At 44.5% G+C, this 10228-nt stretch overlaps 1 pseudogene; it reads right to left on the bottom strand.

The window, feature by feature from the left end:
* Positions 1-436: 436 nt before the first annotated feature.
* LOC146344253 (uncharacterized) overlaps positions 437-10228 on the bottom strand; it is an 86242-nt pseudogene continuing 76450 nt past the window's right edge.

Here is a 10228-nt window from a genome sequence, read left to right as displayed (position 1 = left end):
CTTTTAACAAAATATACGCAATTTTATAAGCTGACCAGTCATTCCCTGCCTGCCCTTGTGTCTTTATTAATCTATCTCAATTCAAACTTAAGTCAAATGAAGTGTAAGGGTTTTCTCCCTCTCTCTTTTAAAGCAGTCTTCCTGTGTTCACTGAAGAAAAAAAGATCAGTTTAAAGAGCCTCTTTGCTGATGCAGTTCTGTAACTTCTCAGGAAAGAGTATTGCAGATATCTTCATCTTAAATAATAGCTTTGGTTGTATTACAGAGAGTGATATATTTCTTCTGTCTTACTAATGTAAACTCAGGGCAATTCTGTAACTAAAGCTGCAGTCCCATGCACATCTGACTTTGAGCAGGCCAGCATCAGCGTTCAGCTTTGCTGGACACCTGTCAAGGGCCACACCCCAGTACAGAATTCCCTTGACCACCAGATCCTTCAGACCCGCTCCTCCTCCTTGTTGTTGCTTCTCATTCGCCTGCCCCCTACAAACATTCGAACAGTGACTCCCCTCACCTCGTCCTCTGTTTCTGGGCAATAGAACTCTTTATGAGTTACCCTGGGCATGAAGAGCAGAAGGGAACCACACCCTGGCTTCTATCCTCATCCAGGGGACCTGGCTACTTCCCCCTGCTTCCCAGGAATGACATCAAGCCAAGAGGAAGACCATCCTGGCCCATAAGCCAGAGAAGGAGCTGTTGCTGTGAATTTGTCCCCCACCCCACCCTTGCCAGAAAGAATACTTGACAGTTGTCCTGGGACCACAAAAGTAAGGGGAAAGAACACTCTGGCCCCATCCATCGGTCAAATGAAGAGGAGCCACCAACTAGCAAGAACATCAGCAAGAGAAGGTCAGCCTGGCCCAAAGTGCATTTAGATGTCCACCTATAGTTCAACACCTTGTTCTAGCTTTGAAAAACTGATCTCTCTCCTGGTCCTTTCCCCTCCATTCCCCTCGCCTTGCCTTGTCATTTTAGTTCATAAGCAAGGCCTCTCCACCTCATTGATGTGAGCCACTTTGGGAGACAATCATTGCCTAAAAAGCAGGATAAAAATGTTATAAATAAATAATAAAATCAATCAATCAGTAAAAGCAGATAGTTTTATATAGACATGAAATAAATAAATAAATAAATAAATGGTTCACCTGAAGTGCCAAGGAAGGGGCAAGATTTTGGCTTAGCCAAAATTTGCTGATAAGTCTGCCTGTCATTTGAGATTCAAGGCCAGGCTTGCAAACCAGCAGCACCTTGCGCCCTGTTTTCATACTATGTCTATTTCTACTATTTCTACTATTTCATACTATGTCTATGTCTTCTATGTCCCAGGGCATGGTCTGAAGGCATGTGAAGCAGACACCTTGCTGAAGCTAAGCAGGTCTGGGTCTGGTCAGTGCTTGGAGGGGAGACCACCTGGGAACCACATGTAGCCACCTTGAGTTCCATGATGAAAGAAAGGTGGGATATAAATGTAACAGATAAATAATAATAAATATTTTCACACTGCTTTGGGCAGAAATTAAAGTACTGTGGCTTGAAACATGGGAGGGAATGTCCTTCTTCTCTTCCTAAATCATGCTTACGGGTTTTTTTTTTATGCTTATCAAGTAAGGAAAGCACTGAAAGTAGAGATGTACGAGACAGTTGTTTCAGTTTGTTTTTTATCTGGATTGATCCACTTTGCACCTTCCGGACTGAATACAGATTTGGATTGAATCTCTGGTCAAATTCTGTACATTTCCAAGCTTGCAATGTGATTCATGCACACATACACACACACTCACACAAACACACACGTGCTCAACAGCATGCATACATTTGAAAAATGTGCATGAAAAATACATACTTCTGAAATATTTGCACACAAATATGCTTTAATCAATGGGCAAAGAATTTGTACATTTCAAACATACACACAATTGATGTGTTCATTTGGGAAAATATACATGAAAATATGCATACATTTTCATGCAGAATGTAAAAAAGAAACCTTGCAATTTGATACAGACTCAAGTTGGAACAAGCATAAAATCATAGAATCATAGGGTTGGAAGGGGCCTACAAGACCATCAAGTCCAACCCCCTGCTCAGTGCAGGAAGCCTGATTCCCAGGCAGAATCCCATCCAAGTACTAATCAGGGTGACCCTGCTTAGCTTCCAAGATCAGGCGAGATCAGGCACATCCAGCCCTTTGTTCATCAAGATGGAATCTGGAGAAATTTGTTGAGCTCAAGTTTTCCTGATTCACACATCCCTAACTGGGAATAGGGATGAGTGAGGAATTTGTTGGGTTTGCAGAACTTATCGGATTCACACTTTACGAACCTAGGAATGAACTGGAATGCAGTGAAGTGGGCATATTCACACTTTCTTGAATGTTATGATCCAGCTGGCAACTCAAAAAATGGCACAAATGCATCTATTAGGGGAAAGTGCACTCAAAATCACATTATATTATGGAAAATTACATGCAAAATGTGCATATTTAGGAAAGCATATACAAAAAATCATATATTTGGAAAAGTGCATTAAAATGTATACATTTAGATAAATGTGCATGAAAATGCGTATGAAAATACATTGCCAGACTGATGTGGAACAGAACAAACTTAATGTAGGAAAAATGAGAAACTGAACAGAATCTAACGTGACAGATTTGTCCTTCCCTAACTGAGAGTATATGGATGGCCACACTCAGCAAGGCGTCCTGAGGCTTTAAGAACAGGAATGGTTAGAAATATAAAGAATGTAAGCAAATATCACCATAAATTAACCCAACTGAAGAGCTCTTTCTCCTGCCTTTGTAACTGGTGATAGCAACTCTCAGCAACCCTGCAGAGTCTGGCTAGCTTCCATGAGGTTGCAGTACTACGGATCAAATTAGTAAGCTCACTACTAACTAGCCCAGAATGAAGACACAAGACATTCATGATATTAATAAAGGACCATATATACAACAGTCTTAATTCTAACAGTGTGGGACTCCTAACTCAAAACAAGACCTTGAAGAAAACTCAGTTCAGCGTCTACCTTATATTGGCCTCCCAGTCCCAAGTGCTGGGTCAGTCCTAGAAATTATCAGTAGTTAGTTTTCCTTACCTGCTCATAGGGATGGTATGGGCACCCGATTTGTTTTGGGAGTCTAGTGGACTCCCCCACCCACCCACTGCCCCTAGCTGCACACACTGAGCCCCCTACCCTGCTTGAGCTCCCCCATGCTTGCCAAGCCACCCACACTCACCCTGGGCCTGTCCGGCAAGCTCTGTGATTGCCATTCCAATAGTGTGAAGCCATTAATCTAGCACCAAATGTTTTATATCTAAGCCCCAAGGGAGTGAGGGTAGCCTTGCTGTAGTGAGGCAATTATTACCTTGTTGTGGAGGAATAACCTAATTCTGTTTTCGGCTTTAAAAAAGTGGGTGGGGGATTTGGTCCAGTGCTAGAGACAGGGACATCCTATTCCATGAGGAAGGAACCCAGGCAAAATAGTGTGTCCCACTGTTTTTTGCCCTTCCCTTTTTGTGGCCTTTCCAGTGCCACCAGGTGGAAACCCTTTTGCGTCTCTGGTTACCTCCACCAAACCACCCTTAAAACTCCTTGGCTTTTAAGTACTTATAGGCAGTGTGAGGGTTGGTTATTAGACATGGAGTAGGCAACTCAACAAGAAAAAAAAAGACTATAAAGTTTTAAACAACAAAGTGTTTAGACAACAAAGTGTACAAGTTCACACACACATACACACACACACACACACACACACACTGCTTTTATCTCTGAATGGATACAATTGTACAATATACACACACACACACAAAACCATAAGAGCAATAGGATAAGAAAAGAACCAGGGATAAACACATCCAGCTAAACTAACTAGAATCATAGAATAGTAGGGTTGGAAGGGGCCCACAAGGCCATCGAGTCCAACTAGACTGAGTCCTTATTTTATCCAAGCAATATCTCACTGTCATGGTTCCAGCATTCTCTTAACCAGTTCTCCAGTTCCAGCAGCTCTCCTGGGCTCCGGGCTTTTTTCTGTGTTCTTTCTCTCTGATATTTTCTTCTGATCTTGCTGATCCACCCTCCCTCTCTGAATTCAGCCCTTTTGCTGAACTCAGCCCTTCAGACTTTTATAACTTTAAAATATCCTGTTCATCCTCTCTCCAAACAATTTGGGAGGATTCTTGTTCACCTTTGCCCTAAATTCCTATCTGTTGAATCCTTTCCTTCATTTTCAGTTGCTTGCTGCAAACCCTTTTTTCCCTTCTTCCTCTGCAGACATTCTGGCATCAGTATCTAGGTAAAACCTTTTCGCAAACCTTGTTATCCCTCTGACCATTGGTTGACCCTCCTGCCCACTTCCTTATCTCTTCTTCCACAGACTCACTGGCTCCATGTGCTTCCTGCAAACCCTTGGCTTGCTGAGCTAACACCCTGATTCCAATAATCTTTAACTAAATATTTGACCTTTTGACTGGTAACATTTTGGTACACATACAAAAAACAAAAAAAAAAAATTGAGAGAGGTGGGGGGGGACAGTTATGTTCCTTCACAGAAGGTTTTCACACTGCTAATGGGAAAAAAAATCATCTTCATGAAATGGTAGAGCACTGTGCTGCCAAGACAGAATGTGACCTTGCTCATTCGTGGGATTTTTTCTCACTGTAGGGGCTAGATGAGCAATCCTCTGGTGCAATGGTATAGTGAGAGAGCTTTGGAGGTGACAAAACTTCTAAAGTTGAAAAACAGGAACAACACTAGAACCAGTTCACAGGCAGGTAGGGGAAAGGAATTGTGTCATCCATCATCACTGGTGGCATATTTATTTATTTCTTACTTACTGAATTTATCAACACCTCATAAATAGATGTTGATCAATAGTTGCCCATGAATTCCATAGCAGAGTCACAATCACAACAGTTCAGGCCTGTTTAGCTTTTGACCCATCAAGCCAAATACAGTTCACCAGCTGTCAACAAACCTCATGTTGTTGCCTACTGCATAGGACTGTAAAACAGCAGCAGCAGCAGCAACAACAACGGGTTGTAAAGTATCTAGCAGATAACTTTACTGAAAGGAGCCTTGTAAAGTCCCTGGCAGGATACAATATATGGCTCCTGGGCAGCATTCAGCTAAGTTGGTCAAAAGAGACAGTATTGCATTAGATTAACTAGCTGAGGAAATGACATGTTCCCATAGACAGAAGATTACAGTTTGAGAAATGTATGGATGTATTATTCTTGTAACAACAGTCTTACCTTCAGGAATGGTATCTAGTACCCCTGCACCAAGTGAGAGAAAAGCTTGTGCAACAGTGATGGTCTGGAATGGCTTAGAGCACTAGCTGCTTGATGCCTGCTGGCCTAACAGATATCTCTTCCTACTCTTCTTACTCTGTTTGGAGTAAGAGTTTCTGTGACAGTTAAACAAATAGTTGGGAGAAGATAGATACCCATATGGTGTGATGATTAATAATTTCTAGAGCACTAGAGTGCATTTTCTCAGTCATCCTCAGATAAACCCTGAAAGACAGGCAGGAAATACCAGTTTTGCAAAAGGAAAACTATGGGCAAGAGAACACAAAAATTGCCCGAGGATCTCAATCCAGGTCTTCCTTATTCAAATCCAACCTTCATATCCAGAATACTGCACCAGCTCAAACTCAGCAGAGCAATATTTTCTGGTTAATGAAGATTGCTTCTAGACATAATGTTGATTATTATTTCCTCAAAGAAGGGCACTGCCAAATATTTTCCCCAATGAAATTGCAAGGATATTTCCAACAAATGTGAATATTATTACATTTGTTGGAAATCTGTAGTTTTTGAGTACATTGTATGCATTTTTCCCCAGTTGCAAAACTCACTCAGTTTCTCCACAACAGGCCTACAACTTGTGATCCACCAAGCCAAATGCAGCCCACCAACCACATAATGTGCCCAGCCAGGTGATTGACAGCTCCTCCATTTTTGCCATCTCTGACAACAAAACAGGACATCTGTTGAGCCCCTGGTGGCTCACTAGACCTGCTGGTGACCTGCAGTCAGCTTGCTAGATGGCACGTTGTATACGCCTGCTCTTGTATATTACTAAGCCTCCCCTAGGGGCCAGCCTTCCCCAACATGGTGCCCTCCAGATGTTGTGGACTACAACTCCCAGAATCCCTGACTATTGGCCAGGCTCATGGAGGTTTAAGTTCAAAACATCAAGAAGGCACCAGGTTGGGGAAGACAGTTTAAGGGTGTACTTTGAGGTAGTCTCATGGGATATGCATATATATTCTATGTAACTGCTGCCAGCTGACATATTTTATATTACATTACATTGGTTAATGGACTTGGCTTTGCAGAAGTTGGAATAGACCACAATTTGATATAGTGAAGCCTTTAAGCAAATTCACACAACTGTCAGAGTTTGACACATTGTGCCCATCCCGTCTGAGTGAAGCCATCCCTGCTGGCACCTTTAGGCATGGCCCCTGCCATGGTACACCCCCATAGACACCTGAGGGAGGGGTCTGTGCACTCCATTCCCCTGAGGGGGAACTGCCCCACAGTAGTGGGAAGGGAGAACCCAGGAAACTCTGTCTCTCAGCCTCCTAAACTCCCTGGCTTCAAACTGTATTGACTACAAAGCTATGTACTGGTTAGGGAAGTCTGCCTCTACTGTCTGAAGATGTTACTGCAGGCTTCAACCATGTGGACACATTTCAATTATTTTAAATTAATTAATGCATCAAAAACAAAATAACACCAAAGAATTCATGCCAAGTTTCACATGCCTAGGCTTCACAGTCTACAGATACATGCGAAGTTTCACATGCCTAGGCTTCACAGAGTTGTTGCAATGGTGGTGACAGACAGACAGACATCATCTTTTATTATTATAGAATATACTGTATTATCTCTGCCATCTCTAACCCTTCCCCCATCTGCTGCTGCTCCAACCCCAGTGCTCTCTCTTCTGTTTGAAATGCAACTTCTGCTGTCTTTTAAACAAAAGGGAAAGTGAGAGGTGGAGCTGTCCAGCTAGACCCTCTGTGGTCACTGGCAGTAGCTGCCCACAGATTGAGCTCATGAGGGGAGAGTAATTATATAGGGCTCCCACAAGCCTCCCCCAGCCAAATCTCGCAAGACATCTCCAAGTAGGGATGTCAGAGAATTCCACCACGGACTGAAATGGGATCGAAGTCCCTTCAGTCTGTGCCATGGAATCCTCTGCAGAACGGCACTACGAGGTCCTGAGGAGCCAGCAGTCATGCGGCTTTTTTTGGTCATCTGCACAGAGTTGTGAAATTTTCGTAAATAAAAACGCAAGGTAGTATATTTCGATAATAGATACATAAGGTGTTTTTTTTTTAATGAATTGTGCTCACTGCCTTGTTTGTGGGTGTTCTTTTTCAATTGAGCAGAGAGGAGAACCAACTCTGTGCATGTCTACTCAGAAGTAAGTCTTATTGAGTTCAATGCAACTTACTCCTACACATGTCAGCACCCCACTTGCCCCCAGCTCAGCTTTGTATTTCCACATCCAGCTCATTAGCAAGCCTCCTGTTAGTTATCTCAGAAGACCCTTGGGTGAATGGGTTTTTTTTTTTCCCCAGGGAACAGCTGGATTGAGGGAGACTCCCCCCCCCCCCACACACACACATAATGGAAGAATATAGTTCTTCATATTCCCTGGTATGTTTATTCCTCATTTTGTCCATACCCTGAGCATGTGCAGGGTGTGCTTTTTATTCAAACAAAGAGAAGGTTGCTGATCTTTCCCTTCATGCTGCATTTGTACAAGTGTGACTGCTTCAGAAAGAACTTTCCATTATACTGTCTCTTTTTCTTCATGAGTTTCATATAACAGGAGTATGATGTAGTGGTTAGAGTCCAGCCCAAAGTCACCCAGTGAGATAACTAAGGGGAGGTTTGATCATGAGCTGGATGTGGAAATACAGAGCTGAGCTGGGGGCAAGTGGGGTGCTGACATGTGTAGGAGTAAGTCGCATTGAACTCAGTAAGACTTACTTCTGAGTAGACATGCACAGAGTTGGTTCTCCTCTCCATTTTAGCCTCACAACGTCACCAACAAGGCTGGATATGGAAATAGAAAGCCTAGCAGGGGGAATAATACCTCGTGCAGGGCTCCAGACCGGCATGGTCATTTTAAAAGGTTTTTTCTTTCTTTAAAACAGCGTTGCTTTAAACAAAGAGTGCATTGCTCAGGCACACCTAGGGCAGCCTTGTTTTGGGAAGCCCCTAGGAGGAGGAAGTGTTTTGGCTGAAAGTAATTACTGCACATCTCAGGGCAGGGGAAAAAATACGTAAATATCTACGAAAAATAGCCTTTCTTATGGAAGTTATGCAGAATTATAGCTGTCGGTACGGATTTATCTTCGTAATTCCTGGAGCGGAAAAAAAAGAAGAGAATTCTGGGGGCTTGCGAATGACAGTACGGCGCACTGGCCATAAACTGTGGAAGTCAAGCAGCACGGAAGGTACACAATTCGTACATCCCTACCTCCAAGTCTTGTGATGCTTTGCCACATGCTTGGGGAAGTTTCAAGGGACTTGTTAGGCCCAACTTTCTGACACGTGCTGCTGGCCACCCAACACAGAACACAAAGAACACAAACTCTTTAAAGCAGCAGATTAAGTTACACAGACCAGCTTTCCAGAGCTCTTAGCAAAACTTACACTGTTCGTAGGTCCCAATAAATCAAATAGCCTAGGAAGAGGCTAAAGGCACTTTGCTTTGTTTAAGACAAAGTTCTAAGGCTAAAATCCATTAGGGATGTCAGAGAATTCCACCACGGATCTCGGTGAGGCCGAATGCCAGTACATTCGGCCCCCTGAACTCTGTGGCAGAACGGCCTGCCACCCCCCGCCCCCCACGGATTCCCCCCCCCCGGGATGAGACTTACCTGGGGCGGATGTCCTGGATGTCGGCGGCTCCAGCAGCGGCTTCGGTGGTGGAGGCTGGTCTTCCGAACGGCTGCCGCCACTGCCACCACCATTTGTAGTCTGCCCCCACATTCGTGATAGGCTACGTAAAGACTTATGTAGCCTATCACGTCTGGGTTTAAAAAAAAAACATGTACACAAATGGTGGCTACAGCCACCGTAGGGATGGATGAAAGGGACTTACCTTGTCCCGCAGCTTGCTTTGTGGTGGGGGGGAGGCGCTTCGCTTCTTCCCCCAAAGTTCAGGCGAGGGGAGGGAGGCGCCCCGCCTCGCCCGGCCGAAATGCAGGCCGGGGGGGAGGCGCCCCATCCCTCGCCTGAGAAATTCAGGCCAGGTAGGAGCGCCCCATCTACCCGGCCACGAAAAAAAAAGTAAAAAACCCCCCAAACCCCCCCCCCATGATAGGCTATGTAATGATTTACGTAGCCTATCACAGCTAGATTTCCAAAGTCAGCCATGATAGGCTATGTAAATTGTCACATAGCCTATCATGGGTGATTTTGGGGGGGGGGAAGCGCGTACGCAAATGGTGGCTCCCATGGGGACTGCCATTTGTGTTCCTTATTTTGGCACGTCTAGTCTACGTAAAGATTTACGTAGACTACGGTGAAAATAAGGGCAATGCAAATAGCGTTCCCTTATTTTTGCCGTAGTCTACGTACATCTTTACATAGACTAGACGTGCCAAACTAAGGAGAGCAAATGGCGGCACCCCATGGGCGCCGCCATTTGCGTACGTGCTTTTTTTTTCTTTCAAAGTCACCCGTGATAGGCTATGTGACGATTCATGTAGCCTGTCATGGCTGACTTTGGAAATCTAGCCGTGATAGGCTACGTAAATCATTCCATAGCCTATCACGTGTGTGTGTGTTTTTACTTTACTTTTTTTTTTTGCAATGGCGGTGGTGGCAGCCAGTCGGGAGACCAGCCGCCGCCCCCGCCCCCGACGAACTGCCGCCGAACCGCCGCCGGGACCCGCCGCCGAAAGGGACATTCGCCCAAGGTAAGTCCCATCCCGGGGGGGGGCAGCGGAGAATTTCCCCAACACTTTTGGGGGGGTGAATGCGTCGGCGCTCGGCCTCCCAAAGATTCGTGGAGAAATTCTCCGCCAACCCTAAGCCACCGCCATTTGTGTTCCTTATTTTTGGCCGTCTTAGTCTACGTAAATATTTACGTAGACCAAGATGGTGAAAATAAAGGGGAACACAAATAGTGCCCACTACGCTATTTGCGTTCCCCCTTATTTTCGCCGTCTTAGTCTACATAAATATTTAC

This window comes from Heloderma suspectum, chromosome 5 (genome assembly GCF_057233095.1).
Source record: "Heloderma suspectum isolate Gila_16-S chromosome 5, 16-S_ref, whole genome shotgun sequence".
Taxonomy (NCBI): domain Eukaryota; kingdom Metazoa; phylum Chordata; class Lepidosauria; order Squamata; family Helodermatidae; genus Heloderma; species Heloderma suspectum.
Note: the sequence above shows the minus strand (reverse complement) of the source record. Positions and strands in the feature narration are given on the sequence as shown.